The 23253-nt window shown below is 44.3% G+C and overlaps 1 long non-coding RNA gene across 1 annotated transcript; it reads left to right on the forward strand.

Moving 5' to 3' along the window:
* Nucleotides 1–583: 583 nt before the first annotated feature.
* On the forward strand, nt 584–8246 carry LOC133365261 (uncharacterized). The gene is made up of 2 exons (XR_009758149.1): nt 584–671; nt 7802–8246. It is a non-coding gene; the product is annotated as an uncharacterized LOC133365261 (long non-coding RNA).
* Nucleotides 8247–23253: the final 15007 nt, after the last annotated feature.

Consider the following 23253-nt stretch of genomic DNA (forward strand, 5'->3'; position numbering starts at 1 on the left):
TGTGGGTTTCCTATATATAAATGTAAATGTACTGCCTTCAAGTCAATTCCGACTTATGGCGACCCTATGACTAGAGTTTTCATGAGGCTGAGAGGCAGTGACTGGCCCAAGGTCACCCAGTGAGCTTCATGGCTATGTGAGGATTTGAACCCTGGTCTCCCAGGTCATAGTCCAACACCTTAACCACTACAGCACACTGGCTCTCCTATATATAGAAGTACACAAATGGTCACCTTGTTTCTTAATTAATAAATCCAGGAAATTAATTTCTTCTACACTGTGATGGAAATCAAATTGAATGTTAACACTCCTGCATTTTACAAGATGTCATCATTCCTTTGCTGACTTTAAATTTTGGGTTTTAGAAAAAATAAGTGTGGACAAAAGCCATGTTTTATTATGGAGAAAAATAGCTTGGATTTTGGAACTAAAAATGCTGACCCCTAGTGGTCTCAATGAGGGATTAGAATTTCTTCCTCTCCTGTGAATCTCACAAAATAGTGATGATCCCTTTCATATTCTTTTTCCTCAGTTGTATGTAATTCCCTGTTACACCTGCATTTAGGCACCTGGAGTTGTGTATATATATGAGCACGCTCAGTGAATTCTTCTTTGTGGTCATTTATCATTTTGAGCAGATTTGCTAGAAAAAATATTTTAGACCAGTTCATGTAAGTAATTTTTTTATAGATTAATTATGTATATATGGTTTTATGCTGTATGAAATTTATGTACATTAATGTTGTGTGTTCTTATGATTTTGTTTACAGCTCCTGACGAAGGCCAAATTACTGAGTGGCCAAAACGCACTGGGCTTTTGTTATAATAAACATTTTTTCAAGCATTTTGGGTTCCCCCCTTTCCCCCCTAATATATGTAAACAATTTCCCCTGCTATAAGCATTCTTGTGTTCAATTTCCATCATTTGTGTTTTTTTGTATGCATTTTTATATGTATTCAAAGAAGTGCAAATTTCAAAGAATAGCAGCGATTCAATTTCACATATTGGTTCAAGAAACAGAAATCAGATAGGTGTGTATTGAATGTGAACTGAGCAGATTTTTCCACTACTCTGCTTAAAGGTAATAACAGTGAAAATTAGCAGATGGGAAAATTAGTGATTGGGAAGAGTTAAGGAAAAGAAGCACAGATGGTGAGCCAACATGGTGGTCATAGGCTTAACTAGGAGAGCCAAGGGCCTGAAGAGGATCATAGAGAGAAAAAGGAATATAATGAAAGAGACTATTCACTTTTGCAAATGTCTGCATTAAATATCAATTTACAGAGAAAGCAGGCTATCAAAATTTCTATAATCTTACTGATACTAAGAACTTAACTACATATGACACTGCCAATCATGTCAAGGGTTTTATTTATTAATTAATTAATTTAATAGGACTATTTATTTTGTTAATTTAAAAGGACTGGATGTGATTTTTGTTGAAATCACAGTCCATAGGGAAGGGAGGTTTTACCCTTCCCTCCCCAGCCACAATACCCCCACCCTACAAACTCTGTTGCAATTAGTGATAGGAAAAAAGCTCAAATTGGCACCAAGTCCTAATTGTAGCACAAGAGGCCATTTTTGTGGAAATAATTGTTAAGCAGGGAAGATGAACTCTTTGCTGCCCCACAGTGCTGATAAAATTGCACCCTGTGCACTTCAAGAAGATCCTGACATGATTGTTAGTGGTCTGTTTAGCATCATGTGTAGCTAGAGCATAACATAATATACCTTTTCCATTTTCTGTTGTAAATCTGTGTTGATTGCTGAACAACAAGCAACTGTAAGAGGCTAACAAGCCACAAAGGCCAAGCTGCTTGTTGCATGTGCCACAGCGATGCTGCTGAAAACAGCATCCCTCTGTTGGCTTTTCCCTCTTTCCCTGGTAATGGTTATAACATAGTGTAATTCAAGGTATGTTCAGGCATTTGCCTGAGTGCATGAAATCTGCATCCACAGATGGGGAAGGGGCAGAGGGTTTCTACTTGCATTTTCTTTAATAAGAGTAGAAACCTCGGTGTGATCATTTAATCCTGATACAGTAGGGTCCCTGTGATGTTCCTGTGTCTGTGGGATTTCCAGCTCCTGATTCCCAAACACTTGGATCAGGAAATCACCTGGAAGTACACCTCAGCTTGGATCAGATATAGCCTCTGAACCACAAGCTTCAGTGCCACCATCTTGCCCCCAAAAGGTGGCCACTGGTGTAATCTGTCTATAAAATTGGTATAGGTATAGGTACAGAAGATCCTCCGTGGCGCAGAGTGGTAAGCGGCAGTAACGCAGCCAAAGCTCTGCTCACAGCTGGAGTTCGATGCCAACAGAAGGAAGTCGAATCTCCGGTAAAAGGGGTCGAGGTCCACTCAGCCTTCCATCCATCCATGGTCGGTAAAATGAGTACCCGGCCTATGCTGGGGGGTAAAGAAAGGCCAGGGAAGGAACTGGCAATCCCACCCCATATATACAGTCTGCCTAGTAAACGTCTCAAGACGTCACCCTAAGAGTCGGAAACGACTTGCACTACAAGTGCGGGGACACCTTTACCTTTTTTATAGGTACAGAATAGGACCCGAGTATGGTAACACTCTTGATCAAGCTGACATGTGGGATTTTAAATCAAACAAACTTTATTATATACAGGGTGTTAAATGTGATAGCAAATGAATAAGTTGCTATTGTCCCTATCCTACCTACCTATCTTACCTCACTAATCCCAATGAAATCCTCCCCCAAACCCACAGCCCTTCTACCTAGATGTTCTCTTCTTGATCCCTAATCCTATCTCACTCTAACTGTCAAACCCCAATGACTTTTCTCTTCAAAGCTCCCCTCAGAATTCTCACTCATGCACCCCCTCCCATCTGTCAGTTCTTTCAACACTTTCTTATCTGAACACAATTCCAAAACAGTTTTAAACACATAAATAATTCTGATTTTGTTACAGTCCCCAACTGCATGAAGCATTCTAGTGGTGTCTAAGCAAACATGAGAAGAAATCCCCTGCAGACTTTCCCTGCTGTAGATGGGAATTGAGGGAGGTGTGACATGCGAAGGCATAGGAAGTGCTTGCATGCACCAGAGCTTGGAAAAGTTACTTTTTTGAACTACAACTCCCATCAGCCCAATCCAGTGGCCATGCTGGCTGGGGCTGATGGGAGTTGTAGTTTAAAAAAGTAACTTTTCCAAGCTCTGCATGTCCCAGCCCCCACCCGTTGCACTTTGAGTTAATGCCTGAACATGCCTTAAGCTGTGAGTGATAGGTGGAACAGGCAGGCAAGGCTGGCCCGAGGTATTTTGCTGCCTAAGATGGACAAGATGCTCCCCCTATTACATGTGCAGAAGCCATCCAGGCTGGCATTTACTTTAACACTGGTAGCAGGCAGGATAACATACTCCAATACACCTGAGATCAGCAGGCTAACTTAGAGGATGCAGAACGGGCTGTGTGGCACACACAACGCAGTCCTGGGGAACATTTTGGGACAAGCCGGGCCTGTACAAAAGGGACGGGCTCCACTTGAACCAGAATGGAACCAGACTGCTGGCACTTAAAATTAAAATTAGAAAGGTAGCAGAGCAGCTTTTAAACTGACTGAGGGGGGAAACCCGACAGGAGCTGAGAAAGGTCCGGTTCGGAATAAACCTCCCCCCTGGGATAAAGACCAAAGAAATGATGAAATTTTAAAAGGGGTAGGCCTAGAAGTAGGCATTGTGAGAGCAGGGGCACAGCATATAAATTCAGAAGAGCAAAATTACCACAGGCCTAACCACAAGTACCAAAGACACTTGAAGAGAGACACTGCTTACAAGTGCCTGTACGCTAATGCTAGGAGCCTGCGAACCAAGATGGGAGAACTGGAGTGCTTGGTCTTAGAGAAGAGCATTGATATAGTGAGCATAACGGAGACCTGGTGGAATGGAGAAAACCAGTGGGATACGGTTATCCCTGGATATAAACTATATCGGAAGGACAGGGAAGGACGTATTGGTGGCGGAGTCGCTCTATACGTGAAAGAAGGCATTGAATCCAGCAAGCTCAAAACCCCAAAAGAGGCAGACTCCTCCACAGAATCGTTGTGGGTGGTGATACCGTGCCCCAGGAGGGACTTAATACTGGGAACGATCTATCGTCCCCCTGATCAAAATGCTCAGGGAGACCTGGAGATGAGATATGAAATTGAGGAAGCATCCAAACTAGGAAATGTGGTAGTAATGGGTGACTTCAACTACCCGGACATAGACTGGCTGCATATGTGTTCCAGTCATGACAAAGAAGCAAAATTTCTAGATATTCTAAATGACTATTCCCTAGATCAGTTGGTCATGGAACCGACCAGAGGGACGGCAACCCTGGACTTAATCCTCAGTGGGGACCGGGACCTGGTGCGAGATGTAAGTGTTGTTGAACCGATTGGGAGCAGTGACCACAGTGCTATTAAATTAAACATACATGTAACTGGCCAATTGCCAAGAAAATCCAACACGGTCACATTTGACTTCAAAAGAGGAAACTTCACAAAAATGAGGGGATTGGTAAAAAGAAAGCTGAAAAACAAAGTCCAGAGGGTCACATCACTCGAAAATGCTTGGAAGTTGTTTAAAAACCCTATATTAGAAGCTCAACTGGAGTGCATACCACAGATCAGAAAAGGTACCGCCAGGGCCAAGAAGATGCCAGCATGGTTAACGAGCAAAGTCAAGGAAGCTCTTAGAGGCAAAAAGTCTTCCTTCAGAAAATGGAAGCCTTGTCCGAATGAAGAAAATGAAAAAGAACACAAACTCTGACAAAAGAAATGCAAGAAGACAATAAGGGATGCTAAAAAAGATTTTGAGGAGCACATTGCTAAGAACATAAAAACCAACAACAAAAAATTCTATAAATACATTCAAAGCAGGAGACCATCTAGGGAGACAATAAGACCCTTGGATGATAAGGGAGTCAAAGGTGTACTAAAGAACGATCAGGAGATTGCAGAGAAGCTAAATGAATTCTTTGCATCTGTCTTCACAGTGGAAGATATAGGGCAGATCCCTGAACCTGAACTAACATTTGCAGGAAGGGATTCTGAGGAACTGAGACAAATAGTGGTAACGAGAGAGGAAGTTCTAAGCTTAATGGACAATATAAAAACTGACAAATCACCGGGCCCGGATGGCATCCACCCGAGAGTTCTCAAAGAACTCAAATGTGAAATTGCTGATCTGCTAACTAAAATATGTAACTTGTCCCTCGGGTCCTCCTCCGTGCCTGAGGACTGGAAAGTGGCAAATGTAATTCCAATCTTCAAAAAGGGATCCAGAGGGGATCCTGGAAATTACAGGCCAGTTAGCTTAACTTCTGTCCCTGGAAAACTGGTAGAAAGTATAATTAAAGCTAGATTAACTAAGCACATAGAAGAACAAGCCTTGCTGAAGCAGAGCCAGCATGGCTTCTGCAAGGGAAAGTCCTGTCTCAGTAACCTATTAGAATTCTTTGAGAGTGTCAACAAGCATATAGATAGAGGTGATCCAGTGGACATAGTGTACTTAGACTTTCAAAAAGCATTTGACAAGGTACCTCACCAAAGGCTTCTGAGGAAGCTTAGCAGTCATGGAATAAGAGGAGAGGTCCTCTTGTGGATAAGGAATTGGTTAAGAAGCAGAAAGCAGAGAGTAGGAATAAACGGACAGTTCTCCCAATGGAGGGCTGTAGAAAGTGGAGTCCCTCAAGTGTATTGGGACCTGTACTTTTCAACTTGTTCATTAATGACCTAGAATTAGGAGTGAGCAGTGAAGTGGCCAAGTTTGCTGACGACACTAAATTGTTCAGGGTTGTTAAAACAAAAAGGGATTGCGAAGAGCTCCAAAAAGACCTCTCCAAACTGAGTGAATGGGCGGAAAAATGGCAAATGCAATTCAATATAAACAAGTGTAAAATTATGCATATTGGAGCAAAAAATCTGAAGTTCACATTTACGCTCATGGGGTCTGAACTGGCGGTGACCGACCAGGAGAGAGACCTCGGGGTTGTAGTGGACAGCACGATGAAAATGTCGACCCAGTGTGCGGCAGCTGTGAAAAAGGCAAATTCCTTGCTAGGGATAATTAGGAAAGGTATTGAAAATACAACAGCCGATATCATCATGCCGTTGTATAAATCTATGGTGCGGCCGCATTTGGAATACTGTGTACAGTTCTGGTCGCCTCATCTCAAAAAGGATATTATAGAGTTGGAAAAGGTTCAGAAGAGGGCAACCAGAATGATCAAGGGGATGGAGCGACTCCCTTACGAGGAAAGGTTGCAGCATTTGGGGCTTTTTAGTTTAGAGAAAAGGCGGGTCAGAGGAGACATGATAGAAGTGTATAAAATTATGCATGGCATTGAGAAAGTGGATAGAGAAAAGTTCTTCTCCCTCTCTCATAATACTAGAACTCGTGGACATTCAAAGAAGCTGAATGTTGGAAGATTCAGGACAGACAAAAGAAAGTACTTCTTTACTCAGCGCATAGTTAAACTATGGCATTTGCTCCCACAAGATGTAGTAATGGCCACCAGCTTGGATGGCTTTAAAAGAAGATTAGACAAATTCATGGAGGACAGGGCTATCAATGGCTACTAGCCATGATGGCTGTGCTCTGCCACCCTAGTCAGAGGCAGCATGCTTCTGAAAACCAGTTGCCGGAAGCCTCAGGAGGGGAGAGTGTTCTTGCACTCGGGTCCTGCTTGCGGGCTTTCCCCAGGCACCTGGTTGGCCACTGTGAGAACAGGATGCTGGACTAGATGGGCCACTGGCCTGATCCAGCAGGCTCTTCTTATGTTCTTATGTTCTTACTTGCCACCTTTCACTCACGGCTCTATCTGGTGCCTCCTCCTCATCCTCTCAATCAAATGCTGCAGTATAGCAGTGGCTCCAGGATGCATCATGTGAGCAAAGAGCTGTGCATGTGCACATGCCATGCCTTCTGCCTTGTGCGACTTGGCCGAGCTGCTTCTCTGCCTGCCTGCCTGCCTGCCTGCTTAATCAGCTGCTATTCCAACTGCACTGTCTGTGACACGCTGGGAGAAGATTACTAGGGAACCGAAGATCAGCAGCTCAAGAGGATGAGAATGGCCGAAGTACTCAGGAGTAATGGTTGGGTCAGCATCCATCACCTGAGGCGGCCATCTCATTCCACCTAGTATGAGGCTAGCCCTGGCTTAGGGGAGAAAATTCACAAAAATAATGTTAGGTCAAGTCAGTGATAAATGCTCTTGGAAATTACCAGGAAGAGGAGAAAAACTAGGAGGGAATATCATTTTCAGCAGCATCCTTATAAGATTGGTGAGATGACTTCCTCTGGTGGAAATGTGGGAAAGGGAGTGGGATTGTACCCACTGGCTACACCCCCAAACACTGATGCATCTGTTGGCCAAATTACCCATCAGCCACACTTTGGACATTAGTGAGAAACAGCCCTACATGGATACAGCTGTATGTGCACAGAACGTTCCTTTGTGAATAGGAACACTGACTTGCATAGGGATTCCTACTGCACAGAAGATTTGCATAAGTGTAGAGCCCTTTCTCATTAATACTCTATACATGGCCACCAGAGGGATTTGGCCAGCAGGTGCATCAGCATGGGGGGGGGCAGGTTGAATATATAAGCCATATGAACACCCTTGATGACTTTTTAATATGTAGGTCAGCCCTGAGTGAAATAGACAATTCTGGGGGAAGGAGCGTACTGCTCTGATCTCCAGGTTGAGAACTGAAAGATGTTTGCTACATGTGCTAGAAATTCTTTACTGAAACCAGAAATATTTTTTTCCCTTAGCAACAGCTCCACTGATGGCTGCCACCAGTTCTGGAATCCCTTGAGAACAATAACATACAACCAAGCTGTTAGCCATATTTCAAGTAAAGCACTCCTGTTAAAGAGGCAGAACATGGTCAAATGTCACTGTTGCTGAACTTGAAAGAACTTTGTGATTGCAGTACACAAAATTAGAAAAACTCTTCCAAGCAAAACTTTGTTTCCAACATATGTTCAATTCTTCCTTCTGCAGAATAGAAATTCCACTAATAAAACTAAGATTCATTTACAACATTATGAAGAGAACGCCAGTGATAGACAATAAAGCAGATATATTGTGCATTTCTTAAAACACTGCATGACAATAGGCTGCAAATATAACTTCACACTTCACCTGTTCTTGGAAAATACTTTTTTAAAGCTACTGAAGACAGAAGCTATGAATAAAACAAAAGCTTTTTCTCTCTCTGTTTGGTTGTGAACAAAATTTAAGAATTAAATGAAACATATATCATACTTAGGAAATATTCTGGAGATGGAGCCATCTGGCTTTTTATTGTGGGGTAAAAATAGGGCTTATTTTCACTCCAGGAAATTAAGTTAATTGCTTGGATTGTTTTACTTTAATGGAACAGAATGGATGTTCTTTATCCTGATCCTCAGAGGACACCTGCTATTTATTTATTTTAAGAATTTATATGCTACCTTTCAGTAAAAATTATTTTCAGAGCAGCTTACAAATACAGCAATAAAATACAGAGTGCATGTCCCTGAAGTTAAGAATTATTATCATCACCTAACTACACTTAATTGAGCAGAAGTAGCCTCCCTGTTATATGCTTCCCAGAATGTGGCCCTCCTGCAAATTTACTAATGATTTAATGATTTTCTTACATGTACACGAGGTGAAAAATGCATTAGAAACATCTGCAGCAGATGTGGGGAACCTTTGGCCCTCCAGATATTGCTGAACAAAAACTCCCATCATCCCTGGCCATTGTCCATCCTTGTTGAGGTTGATGGGGGTTATAGTTCAGCAACTTCTGCAGGGCCAAAAAAATATGTTTCATAATAAATATGTTGCAGTGAATGTCCAGAACCTGGTGAAATATTGAAACATGTGAATGTTGGAAATTCAGATGAAATCTTCGAATGTCTAAAAACTCAAACATATACCTATGAATGTTGACAATCACCAAAATGGAACTGTCAGCATTCACTGGTATAGGTTGAGAAAGTGGGGGAATAGATGTCTGTTTCAGACATTTTCAAAATTCACACAGGTTAGTCAACATTCACATAAGAAGAGATACACTGAGCAAACAAATATCCTCCAAATTTTGGAAATTCACATGTTACAACATTGGTCACATTGACATCAGTGGAAGAGAAATCAATGATTTTTGTAAAAGCTGGGTTGCATTGTAGGAAAAACAATATGATTTGCCATATTCATTTCACACAGCAAAAATACGGGTTTAGTTCTCACTAAAGCTGTATCACTTCAGAATGCAGTAGGGCTCACAAAGCTGAATGACTCTCTCTATAAAAGATCCCTTCCACACTGAAAAAGAGGAAGCTTGGGAAAGAGGAGGGTTCTATGCCAGCCTAGCACATTTTTATGTTTTCTGGTTTATGGATCAGTATTTGACCCAACCATTGTACAGAGTGTTTTGCCTTGTTCTTCCATGAGGAACAATGCAACCATTTCAGTTCCAAGCCTGGTTTATTATATTTGTTTTGCCCTCCTGACACAGCATGAGGTACTTGAGACAGCTCATAACAAGACCAATAAAACAATCAGGAAAATAATCAAAAGAAAGTACAAATGAAGAGACACAAGAAACGACAGTAAGGGATCTGGCAAAACATCTGCAAATGAGATTAGGTATTCTGTAGGCCAAACTCTGCCAGAATAATTTGTGGGATTAGTTTCAGTTGCAACTTGAGGACAGGACACTTGCAGCGATATGGCTGACTATAAGTCCTCTTAATCCCTGCCCATCACGGTTGGTAATATTTAGTAGGAGGGGGTTGAGTGGATGAGTCCTGGATGGGTCCAGGGAGTGGTCAGTGCTTCACCAGGGGAGGGAGTTCAGCCCATTACCTTGAAAGAGGTGGTGATGCGGCTCCTCTTGAAAAAGTTGTTACACATGTACATCTGAATCCCTATGGGTATGCACCCCATATAAGACTCAAAAATACCCCAAGAGTAGAGCAGAACCTTTTGCAGTAGCCTTGAAAACTCTCAATAAGAACAAACACAAAAAGCTGTGAACCAAATACTGGTTTATTATAAGGGAAAGGGGAAAAAATACAGACAGCAATTTAGCTAATACAGTCATACACTGGATCTATGATGTCCTACATGCACCCAAACCTGAGACAGTGAGCATATAGACTCACACCAGAGAAAAGGATGGTTGGAGAATATACCTTTCCTGAAGAAAGTCAGGGCACAAGGTCAGAATAAAGAGTTATGTGCCTGCTGAGGGTAAACTCTCCCCTTCTAGATACTGCCTAGTTGCCACACATACAATTCTCACTCCTTGTCCCAGTGTCCCATGCTGCATGTTAGATGATCTCAGGGAGCAATGTGATAACAGGAGGTTTGCTGGAGACAGTGTGTGCTGATTTGACCCTGGCAAAACCTCAGTTTAAATGTGTTTTGGGGTCTCATTGGGTTATAAGAAATTGGAGGGGGAGTATGTACATGAGAGGAAGGAGGACAAAGGAGTATTTTGAAATAAGCAGTTTGGGATTTTACCAGATGGATCCTAAGATAATATTACTATCTCTGGTGAGGTACGTAGTCTGAATTTCTGTTTTTGGTAAAACTAGTCCTTATCTTATTGACTCCAGGAGGATGTTATGAATTCCTTAAGGATGGCACCATTATTGATCCAAGTCAGGATCTCTGTTCTGAGTGACTTGGTGATCTATGTTAGGAAGTCTGCTCTGACCTCTCCAAGTCAAAAACTAGTGATAAGTTTATCAGAGGGGCTGTTTCTCAGAGTTCACTGCAACTTCAGCTCCTATACCTTACTCCATTAATATGAACCAAAGAATAGGGAACCCCAAAATATGTATGTCTCCTTTAAACGGTCCTTTCTGGATCCAAAGTTTCAGAAAACTGCCGTCCAGTGTCTAATATTCTCTTCCAAGGCAAGGTAATTGAGAGGTTGGTGGCCAGCCTGGAGGACGCCGATTATTTAGATCAATTCCTGTCAGGTCTCCACCCCAGTTTCAGCACTGCAACAGCCTTGGTGGCCCTGGTTGATTAGTTATCAGGAGAGAGAGAGGGCAATGCATTCCTGTTGGTTCTCCTTGACTAGAAAAGGTGAGTTAAGAGGTGACATGGCAGAAGTGTATAAAATTGTGCATGGCCTGGAGAAAGTGGAAACAGAAAAGCTTGTCTTCCTGTCTCATAGAATCATAGAACAGTAGAGTTGGAAGGGGGCCTATAAGGCCATCAAGTCCAACCCCCTGCTCAATGCAGGAATCCTGCATTTCATATGCAGTTCATAACACTAGAACTTGTGGAGATCCAATGAAGCTGTATGTTGGAAGATTCAGGACAGACAAAAGAAAGTACTTCTTCATGCAGTGTATAGTAAAACCATTAAATTTGTTCCCACAGGAAGCAGTGATGGCCAACAATTTAGATGTCTTTAAAAGAGGATTAGACAAATTCATGGAGGATAAGGATATCAATGGCTACTAGTCATGATGGTTATGCTCTGCAAGATTCTGCGTTTAGGCCACAAAAACAAAATGCACGGGTACAGGATGGGAAATACCCAGCTTAGCAGTAGTGCGTGTGAGAAGGACCTTGGAATTGTAGTGGATCGCAAGTTGAACATGACCCAGCAGTGTGATGCTGTGGCAAAAAAGGCAAATGCGGTTTTGGGCTGCATAAACAGAGCTAAAGTTTCCAGGTCGAGGGAAGTAATAGTCCCACTATATTCTGCATTAGTCAGGCCTCATCTGGAATACCGCGTTCAGTTCTGGGCGCCTCATTTTAAGAAAGATATAGACAAGTTAGAGTGGGTTCAGAAGAGGGCGACGAGGATGATAGCCGGTATGGAGAACAAGTCTTATGAGGAAAGGTTGAAGGAACTTGGCATGTTCAGTCTGGTGAAGAGAAGGCTGAGGGGTGACATGATTGCACTCTTTAAGTACCTGAAGGGCTGTCACATAGAGGAGGGTACAGATTTGTTCTCTGCTGCCCCAGAGGGTAGGACTAGGTCTAATGGTTTTAAGTTGCAGGAGCGTAGATTCAGATTGGACATTAGAAGGAACTTCTTGATAGTAAGGGCAGTTCGGCAATGGAACCTACTGCCTAGGGAGGTGGTGGGATCCCCTTCGCTGGATGTCTTCAAACAGAGGCTGGACAGCTATCTGCGGGAGATGCTCTAGCTGTGGATTTCCTGCTGTGAGCAGGGGGTTGGACTCGATGGCCTACAAGGCCCCTTCCAACTCTATGATTCTATATGATTCTATGCTTCCACAATTGGAGGCAGCAGCATGTTTCTGGTTACCAGTTGCTGGAAACTGCAGGAGGGGAAAGGGCTCTTGTGCTCAGGTCCTGTTTGCAGGCTCCCCATAGGCATCAGGTTAGCCACTGTGAGAACAGGACACTGGACTAGATGGGCTATTGGCCAGATCCAGCAGGCTCTTCTGATGTTCTTATGATCTTATCGGCCCAGTTCAAGGTCTTAGTACTAGCACCGAAAGCCCTACATGGCTTGTGATCCAAATACCTAAAAGAATGCCTTTCCCATTATCAACTGTCTGGGATCCTACAATCAATAGGTGAGGCCTTATTAGGTGAGCCACCACAGTCACTGTTTTTACAATGTGGTGTTGTTAAATTGTTTTGTTGATGTGTTTGCCGCCCCGGGCTCCTTCAGGAGGAAGGGTGATATAAATGCAATATGTAATAAAATAAATAACAACTTGGATTTAAGGGTCAAAATGGGTGGGAGAAGCCCTCAGATCACCTCAGATATTGCAGTGGGTGACAGCAGTTTGCTGAGACTTGGGAAACTCAGAAATGCAATTGGGACATGGGTATGTGCCAAGCTAACAATGCCCAAGGCTTCTTCAGATGATTTCAGAGAGCAAGCAGGCTCATGTGGCAGGAGGTTATCCTAAAGGAATTCTGGTCCTAAACCATGAAGGCCATAAAGATAATAATCAGTATTTTGTAGTGAGCCTGGAAATGGATTGGAAGCCAGTGAAAATGATACAGCATTGGAGTTACATGCTCGAAATAATTGACTGATAAAAAGCCTTTCAGCTGTATTCTGCACCAGCTGTTAGTGCAAATGGAGCCTCACAGAGAGTATGTTGAACAGGCTGTGCACCAACATCCCGGGGGTGACGGCAAGGTAACCTTGCTCAGCCTGTACATGCCAGGGCTGCTCGCTCATTCGCACTCATCCTCACGCTGCTGACCTCGTCGCCACCTTCTGGTTCCCTTGTAGGAACCTGCTCACGCCACCACCGCCAACATCTAGCTTCCCCCCTAATTGATGAGCATCCAGGAATCTACACCGGCAGCATTCTGATAATACTTTGCAAATCTGAAGTTGTATCCTGGAGACACAGTGCGGTCAGAATCCTGGTTGTCAATATGACGGAAGGTGTACTTTGGCACACAGCGAGAAGCAGGCTTGTCCAAGTCACAGTCACAGTTGATCTGTAGCCCCATCACTCCACCATAAATCAGAAGTGGAAGTGCAACTCTTCTTCTAGAATTCTGGAATAGTATCCTGTAGATAGGTGGACAGTCCCCCCTTCCCCAGCATGAAATGTTGGTGAGACCATTTTCATTGGAACATTGTATACAGGGGAAGAGTTAAAAGAGGGGTGAGGAACTTCCCCCATCCCCTACCTAAGGGCTACATTTCCACAGAGGCAGTGTGTCAAAGGTAGCATGTCAGAGGTGGGTGGGGTGAGAGTCAGATTACACACCATCCATCCATCCATCCATCCATCCATCCATCCATCCATAGTCTCTCCCAGGGAGAGAAAGGGAGAGAGCACTTCTATCAATCTATGCTCACAAAATCTTGCAACTTTCATTGGGGGAAAAAAACCTTTCATTTGCTCCAATGGGAGATTCCCCTCCAATGCAAATCAAAGATGCGGCCCCCACCTTGATCTAGACTGGAGTAGCAGCAGGCTGCAAGCTGTTAAAGACCCCTGACTCCCCACGCCAGGGCCCTGATCTGGATCATCTGCAATTTGCTGCATTTCCATGCCAGCTAGGCATAAATTGAAGTCCCTCCCTCCACAGCCACCACAGAAGCCAAGGATGAGAAGCTCTGGTGGTCAGATGGGAATTATCCAAGGGCCAGATCCCCATCCCTGAGTTACACTCCTCCCCGCTTCTTTGAAGTCCTGAATGTGATTCCCCCCAGCCCACTAAGCCCACATCTATTAAGGAAGGAAGGAAGGAATGGATATAAAGGGACTGCTATTTGGAAATGGAAGTGATAGAGTTGAACTGTTAAGATTGATGTAGAATTGATTCCTAGAGATGACAGGCAAGAAGGAAATTGTTAGAGCAAATTGAACAGCTGTGTGATGGTTCATCTCTATCTGAAGAGATTGTGTGTTTAAAATGTATATTTTCTGATCTTGGGAAAAATAATGGAAACTGACCTGGTAAAACATGAGGGGTAGATATTTTACTCATTCCATCTTGAAAGAGCCCCATAAAAATGAGTGGACAAAGTTTGGCTCTCCCACCCTAAATGCCCAGTGTGGAAGCAGTCCGCAGTATGCCTATACTGGAAATAAGCAGAAATGGGCCTGCTCTATATTATGCAGGCCAGCTTCGTCCTTTAGTCTATTTTTAGTCTATTTAGGACTCAAGCCTGACCCCCCCTGGGAGTGCCACAGCCAGCTCTGCATCCACAGCCCCTGCGACTGCACCAGGCAGGATAGAAGGGAGGGAAATGTCAGGCTGATATAGCAAAGAGGCTGGACTAGGCCTGTTGCCATCACGTGACAGCTTCAAGGTCAGCACAGGATGCAGCCCAGCCCTCCCAAAATACCCTGTTTCAAGGTTATCTGCCGGCATGAGCTTTCACCCGTCTGTCATTTGGGTGGGCATATTAAGGCATTCCTCAGTGGTAGAGTTGGGCAAGGCTGGGTGAAGAGACTCCACCCCATCCAAAGCCTCTCTGGCATGGCACATTAAGGGGCTGGATTGCTCTGTCCATTACAAATAACCACTGTTTGTGCCCATTCAAGACTGTATTTTCATTCCTTGAACACCCAGAGCAGCTTACTGAAGAAGAACAATATGCAATACAACAAAAGCAACACACACACAAACCATTATGAAAGCAAATGATGTGAAGCAGCTCATTGGGTGGAGCAAAGCCACGACACGATCTTCCCAGGAAGTCAGTTGCTCTCGTTGATTGGGAGGGAGAGGAGGAGGGGTGAGGTAGCAGGGCAGTTGAGGCAGTGCAAACTCTCCAGCGGAGCCAGTCCAGCGCTCCTGCTGGTGTATTTGCATCGTACCAATCTCCATGCCACCTCATTCCTCCCTCTCTCCCTCCAGGTAAACAACAGCGCTCTACCAGCTGAGAAGCTACCTCAGCAGCTCTACCTCACCTGCTGAACTGCTTCTGCAAAATTTCATTAAAAGTAGCAATCAGCAGCTGGGAGGAAGAGCGGGATATAAATCAAATAATAAATAAAATAAATAAATAAAACCCTGTTGGAAAGAAAAGATCTTCGGCAATCCACTGAAGGACAATAAGGGGTCTGGGAAATGTCCACAAGGGGGAGGACATTCCAAAGAATTGGTCCTCCCACGGAGAAGGCCCTATCTCACATGCTTACTCATGGTGGCTCATGATTCATGACAATGCCACAGAGAACAGGGCATCTGCATTTTAACAAGGCACTTACAGTAGTTGTCCAACTCGCCTGGCAACTTTAGGGACAGACCAGTGGTTGCCATATGGGGACCTGGGCAATTAAATGCCTTGTTCCACTGATGAGCAAAGGGTAAGCCAAAGTAGCTGCAAACAGTGCAAATGATATTGATTGCTTATTGGGAAAGGGAAGATAAAGCACCTTGTGGTCCATATCTACAGACATAACATCCCAAGACATCTCTACACGGAGACCATGTAGTTGCCTAAGCTGTACTTTGAGATTTAAACTACTTAATAGTTTTTTATGTGACACTAGCCTTTCAAATAATATAAGCAGATCCTTGCATTTTAAACATCGTGAAGAGATTGTTTTGTGTGCAGGCTCTTTCCTCTATTTGTCCCCATAAAAAGCAAGCACTATAATAAAAACTGCTGCACCTAGAGACCCCAAATTGATTTAGTGTCTCCCGTCAAGTACAACTTTGCAAGGGGAAAATATACTTGTCAGGCGACAAAGATGTCCTCTGTGAATATCTGCTCTGGGTCTTAGGTTACGACAGTCATTCATACAGAAAGCATGAGGTAGATTACTAATTTGTTTGCTGTGGCAGGGAGCATATGTCTATTAAGTGCATTCAGCTGTTTGGGAATAAATGTAATGCCAGAACAGACAAAAGATTTTATGGTTGAGATTTGGGTGTTGTTTCTATCTGTAGCTGGAGATGAAACCACAGTACCATTCACAAAATACTGACTATTCTTTCTGACCCCAGGCGCAATGGTGCAAGTGGATCAAGAGCAAAGATGTGAGTAGTTTAAACATGGCCACAATGATAATAGCTATAATAGAGGTTGGCGCAGCACAGGACAAGGATCCTGATGTCAGGCAGCCTGTCTGTTGGCCAATGTCTCACCACCACCACCACCTAGCCAATCAGCTGGGCACCAGAAGGGAGTTTCTGGCACCTGGACCCATGATACAGTCTGGGTGTGTGGACACCAGCCTCATCCCCCTGAGGTGGACCTGACGCCTTTGGGTGACCCCACCTAAGACCTCTTATGGTAGTCCCTCTATTTGACTATGGATCCTGCCCAGTGCCATCACCACCAACACATAAAGTTGTGACAAAACCAAACTAGGAAAGAAGACTCTGCATTTTGCTATGGGGCAGGTGGTGTGGTACGGCAGTTCTGACTCCAGTTTATACATTTGGAGCAGACTACAGGGAGAATGTTTTCCCTCTGGTCCGTTCCTGGGCACCACCTCCAAACACCCTGCCAGAGTGTGTGATTGGCTCCCTCCAGGGACTCTGGCAACAGTGCCAGGATGCCACAACAAGCAGCCTGATTGGCTCAGTCCCATTTGCCATGCCAGTGGCATGAAGATGCCCACTGCGTAAAAGTGGGATATATAAAATATGATAATGCATTAAGTACAGTTATCTGATAGAATCATAGAATCATAGAGTTGGAAGGGGCCTTGTAGGCCATCAAGTCCAACCCCCTGCTCACAGCAGGAAATCCACAGCTAGAGCATCTCCCGCAGACAGCCGTCCAGCCTCTGCTTGACGACATCCAGCGAAGGGGATCCCACCACCTCCCTAGGCAGTCGGTTCCATTGCCGAACTGCCCTTACTGTCAAGAAGTTCATTCTAATGTCCAATCTGAATCTACGCTCCTGCAACTTAAAACCATTAGACCTAGTCCTACCCTCTGGGGCAGCAGAGAACAAATCTGTACCCTCCTCTATGTGACAGCCCTTCAGGTACTTAAAGAGTGCAATCATGTCACCCCTCAGCCTTCTCTTCACCAGACTGAACATGCCAAGTTCCTTCAACCTTTCCTCATAAGACTTGTTCTCCATACCGGCTATCATCCTCGTCGCCCTCTTCTGAACCCGCTCTAACTTGTCTATATCTTTCTTAAAATGAGGCGCCCAGAACTGAACGCGGTATTCCAGATGAGGCCTGACTATTGCAGAATATAGTGGGACTATTACTTCCCTCGACCTGGAAACTACAGCTCTGTTTAGGCATCCCAAAACCGTGTTTGCCTTTTTTGCCACAGCATCACACTGCGGGGTCATGTTCAACTTGCGATCCATTACAATTCCAAGGTCCTTCTCACATGCACTACTGCTAAGCTGGGTATTTCCCATCCTGTACCCGTGCATTTTGTTTTTGTGGCCTAAATGCAGAATCCTGCATTTGTCTTTATTGAATGTCATTTTCAGCCCAATTTTCTAGTCTATCCAGGTCCCTTTGGATTTTATTCCTGTCTTCCATTGTGTTAGCTATCCCTCCCAGTTTCGTATCATCCGCAAACTTCATAAGGCTTCCCTCCACCCCATCATCTAAGTCATTGATAAAAATGTTGAAGAGTATCGGCCCCAGGACAGAACCCTGTGGCACTCCACTCGAGACCTCCTTCCAGTCCGAAGCACAGACACCGACGACCACTCTTTGAGTACGGCTTTCCAACCAGTTGTGAATCCACCTGACAGTATTTCCATCTTGTCCGCATTTGACGAGTTTGCTAATCGAAAGGTCGTGGGGGACTTTGTCAAACGCTTTGCTGAAATCTAGATAGATGACATCTACAGCATTTCCTCCATCTACTAAACTAGATAAAAAAGAGATGAGATTAGTTGGACAGGATTTTTTCTTGACAAACCCATGCTGGCTCCTTCTAATCACAGCATTGCCATCTAGATAGTTGCCAATGGACTCTTTTATTATCCGTTCTAATATCTTTCCTGGTATTGAAGTCAGACTGACCGGCCTGTAATTACCCGGATCTTCTTTTTTACCCTTTTTAAAGAGCAGGACGATGTTTGCCTGTCTCCAATCCTCTGGCACCTCTCCCGTTCTCCAGGATTTCTCAAAGATGATGGCAAGAGGTTCCGAGAGTACTTCAGCAAGTTCCTTCAATACTCTGGGATGCAGTTCATCAGGCCCTGGAGATTTGAACTCATTTAGGTTAACTAGGTATTTCCTGACTATCTCCTTATCAATCTCAAACTGCAATCCCGACCCCTTACTGAGATTGCACAAGGTTGCACAGCGTTCCCTTTTTGGGAGAAAACGGAGGCAAAATAGGCATTGAGCAGTTCTGCCTTTTCCTCGTTATCTGTCAACATTTTGCCACCCTCATTGAGCAGCAGTCTCACTGTTTCCTTGGTATTTCTCTTGCTTTGAACATATCTGAAAAACCCCTTTTTGTTGTTCTTCGCTTCCCTCGCCAGCCTCAGCTCATTCTGGGTTTTAGCTTTCCTTACGCTATTCCTGCAAGCCCGAGCCGCTCGTCGGTACTCTTCCTTGGTGATGCGTCCTTCCTTCCATTCTTTATACATGCTCTTTTTTACTTTTATCTCCTCCACCAGTCTTCCGTGTAGCCACATTGGCTTTTTCCAATGTCTTCCATTTTTCTTCCTCTTTGGAATTGTTAGTGATTGCGCTTTTTGTAATACGTTCTTCATGAACTCCCACGCTTCTTGGGCTCCTTTTTTCTTTAGTCTATATAGCCACAGGATCCTACCCATCATTTCCCTGAGCTTGCTAAAATCGGCTTTCCTGAAATCCAAGGTCCATGTTTGACTATATTCTTCTTTGGCTTTCCCCAGAATCACGAATTCCAGCATTACGTGGTCACTTTCCCCCAAGGTACCGACCGCTTTAATTCCCGTGACCAATTTGTCCGTGTTAGTTAAGATCAGGTCCAGGATTGCCGATCCCCTTGTTCCTTCTTCTACTTTTTGAAAGAGGAAATTATCAGCAAGGCCCATCAGGAATTTGTTGGAGGCTTTGTGCTTCGCAGAGTTTGTCTCCCAGCAGATATCCGGGTAGTTGAAGTCCCCCATCACTACTGCTTCTTGCCTCCTTGAGATTTTGGAGATTTGTTTGAGAAAGGCCTCATCTACCACCTCTTCCTGGCCAGGGGGTCTGTAGTAGACACCTACTACCATGTTGGTTTTATTTGTTTCTCCATTTATTTTTACCCAAATGGTCTCTACCTGACCCCTTTGTTCGCTCTCTTGGATTTCCATAGAGGTGTATTTGTCTTTGATGTATAACGCTACTCCCCCTCCTTTTCTGTTGCTTCTATTCTTTCTGTAGAGTTTATATCCTTGAATGGCTATATTTCAATCATGGGAGTCATCCCACCAAGTTTCTGTTATCCCTATGATGTCATATTTGCCTTGATGCACTAAGACTTCAAGCTCCCCTTGCTTGTTTCCCAAGCTCCGCGCGTTGGTATATTGACACCAGAAGTCTCTTTTGTCCTGATTGGATTCCTCCATTAATATAGTGTGAGCTTTGCCGTGCATCCCTTTCTCTCTCCCAGTGTCTGCTGTACCCTTCAAATCGTTGCGTTTACAACCCGCTGTCTTTGGATCAGTAGTTAAGCTATCATCTCCCAGAGGCTTTAATTTAAAGCCCTCTTGATGAGTTTTGCCATACTTCTGCCAAAGAGATTCTTCCCAGTCCTCGTGAGGTGCAGCCCATCTCTTGCCAACAGTCCCCCCTCCAAGAAGCTTAGACCATGGTCCCAGAATCCAAACCTCTCCCGTCGACACCATCTGCGTAACCAGTCGTTGACCTGCAGTATCTTCCTTTCCCTTTGTAGTCCTCTATCCTTCATGGGAAGAACTGACAAGAAGACCACCTGCACCCCCAAATGCTTGACCTTCCTACCCAGAGCCTCATAGTCCGAGGTGATCTGTTCCAAGGTGTTTCTGGCTGTGTCGTTTGTGCCCCCATGGATGAGGAGAAAGGGGTACCTATCTTGTTTCCCAGTGAGCCTCGGCAGGTTGTCAGCGACGTCCCGGATGCACACCCCAGGGAGACAAAAGACTTCTCAATTCATTTTGTCCGGCTGGCATACCGGTGCCTCTACCCCCCTGAGCAATGAGTCTCCAACCACCAGCACTCTCCTCTTTTTGCCGTGAGCGGTGGTTGCATCACCTTCCTTCTTCCGGGGTGTGGAGTCTTCCTTTGCAGTCAGTGTCTCTTGATGCAGTTGAGTTTGTTGAGGCTCTTCAGGGGTGCTGTCTGCCGAGAGACGCTGAAAGCGATTTGTCAGTTGCAGCGGTTCTGACTCCCTCCTGTTTTTCCTTGCCCTTACAGTGACAGTCCTCCACGGGGATTTGTAGCTGTTGCAGTCCTGTTCTTCCTTGTCACTTTCTTCCTGTACTTTGTGTCGCTCCCTTAATTCCTCTTGTGTTCTATCGAGGAAGTCCTCATCTTCTCTGATAAGTCGCAGGGTGTCTATGCGTTGCTGCAGCCCCCTAACCTTTTCTTCTAGGAGCACCACCAATCTGCACTTGCTGCAAGTGTAATCGCGTCTGGTTTCCATTAAGAAGATGAACATAGCGCACACGTTGCAGGTGACAACAACAATATCTATTCTGTATTGTAATGTGCTAAGGGATTAGTGATGAGCCTGTGGAAGTGATCAGCTGAGCTTCCTAATGTCAGGCAGAACTGGACTAGGCAGAAACATACCTGCCTGCCATTGGTGGAGGTTCTCTGATTATTAGAAGTTGGATAACACAGACTAGACAGAGGCAGGGCAGGGCAAGCAGAAGGGCCTAGAAAAGGAGAGGTAGAATAAGCATGGACCTAGGAAATGCAGCAGGCCAAGGGAAGCAGGGCTGGGGAAGGTGCTTAAGAAATGAGCACTGGGATTTGGGAGACAGTGATCCAAAAGAATGAGTGGAAGCGGAGAAAGCCAAAGGTAGGAGTTTGAGCAGAAAACGAATGATCAGAAAGAAGAGCTGCACATGGCAGAGGGAAGGATGTATATATTGATTTGAGATAAGGCACTGCAGGCCACTGATGCTACTAAGACCAGTTACTTCTATAGACCACATTACAGTATTCCCTCCCCACTTCCATACTAGCTTGGAAATGCACCCTGGTTGGGAAATGTGGGCTAGCAGGAACTGAGGCTTAATCCAGACAAGACAGTAGTGCTTTGGTCAGTAGGAGAGCTGATTTGGGCTTGGAGCTGCAGCCTGTGTTTGATGGTTTGCAGCCTTGTGTTCCTCTGCAAGGTCTGCAATGTGAGAGGGCTCCTGGAGGCTCAGATGGTAACTGTTGAAATCTGCAGATCAGATCACTATATCATCCATGCCCTACCCACATTCAAACTGGACTGTTGCAACATGTTTTACATTGGGCTGCCTTTGTGGAGTGTTTGAAATTCCTTCTGGTGCAAAACAGCACTGGTCAGAGTGGTTTCTGGTGTTCACTTCGTAGACCAGTTATTTTGCATTAGCACTGGTTTCCAGTTAGTTTTCAGACATAATTCAAAGTGTCTGTTGTTACCTATAAAGTCCAAAACAGCTTAGTAGCAAGGGAACTGAAGTACTGCCTCTTCCCACATGAACCTGCTTCTGTATTACAACGGAGGCCCTTCTTCGTGTTCCATCACCTTCAGAGATGCACTTGGTGGGGGCATGAGAACAGGACATGTTGGTAGCAGCACCCACTTTGTACAACTCCCTCCAGAAAGAGGTTCAGTTCTTTCCAGCTCCTGAGTTTTACCAAGGTGGCAAATACCTTCTTCAGTCCACCAGACTGGAACAAGTTCAATGGAGGGCAAAAAGGATGAGCAGAGGACTGGAAACAAAACCCTGTGAGGAGAAACTGAAAGAACTGGGCATGTTTAGTCTTGAGAAGAGAAGACTGAGGGGAGATATGATAGCTCTCTTCGAGGTGGTTACACAGGTGAGGGACAGGATCACTTCTCGATCACCCCAGAGCGCAGGACACGAAATAATGGGCTCAAGTTACAGGAAGCCAGATTTCGGCTGAATATCAGGAAAAACTTCCTAAGTGTTAGGGCAGTACAATAATGGAACCAATTATCTAGGAAGGTGGTGGGCTCTCCAACACTGGAGGCATTTGAGAGGCAGCTGGACAGCCACCTGTTTGGTATGCTTTAATTTGGATTCCTGCATTGAGCAAGGGGTTGGACTCATTGGCTTTATAGGCCCCTTCCAATTCTACTATTCTGTGATTCTATGATTCTGTGCCTTTAATCTGTTTAAACTTCCTGCTGTGGCAATGTCTTTTTAAACTGACCCAGTTGCATTATGCCCCTTTCAAGAAACAGCCAAAATGTTCCTTTTGAAACAAACAAAATTGTTCAGCACACTGAAAATACTTGAATAGTTCCAGTTTGTATGTGGTCTTTGTAAACCACAGAAGCAGTGTCAATATGTTTATTCCAGAGCTTGGAAGATTACTTTTAAAAAGTAATAAATTACAGTTACAATTACATGGCCCAAAATGTATTAATTACTGTTACAATTACAATTGCTCTGAAAGTAACTGATTATTTTACTTTTTCTCAACAGTAATCACTACAGTTACATTTCAGTTACTTTTTTTAAAAAAATGCCTACACGGTGCTGGCCTTGGCTGCTGCCCATCTAAGTAGCCTAAAACAACATTAAAAATAAACACACACATACAGAGGTAGCAGAATAATTCTTTTTATCTGTAAGATAGCAATGGTGGTCTCTTGGTGTGGAGGAAGGCAGAGGCCACTGCTCAGATCTTT

This window comes from Rhineura floridana, chromosome 10 (assembly GCF_030035675.1).
Source record: "Rhineura floridana isolate rRhiFlo1 chromosome 10, rRhiFlo1.hap2, whole genome shotgun sequence".
In the NCBI taxonomy this organism is placed as follows: Eukaryota; Metazoa; Chordata; class Lepidosauria; order Squamata; family Rhineuridae; genus Rhineura; species Rhineura floridana.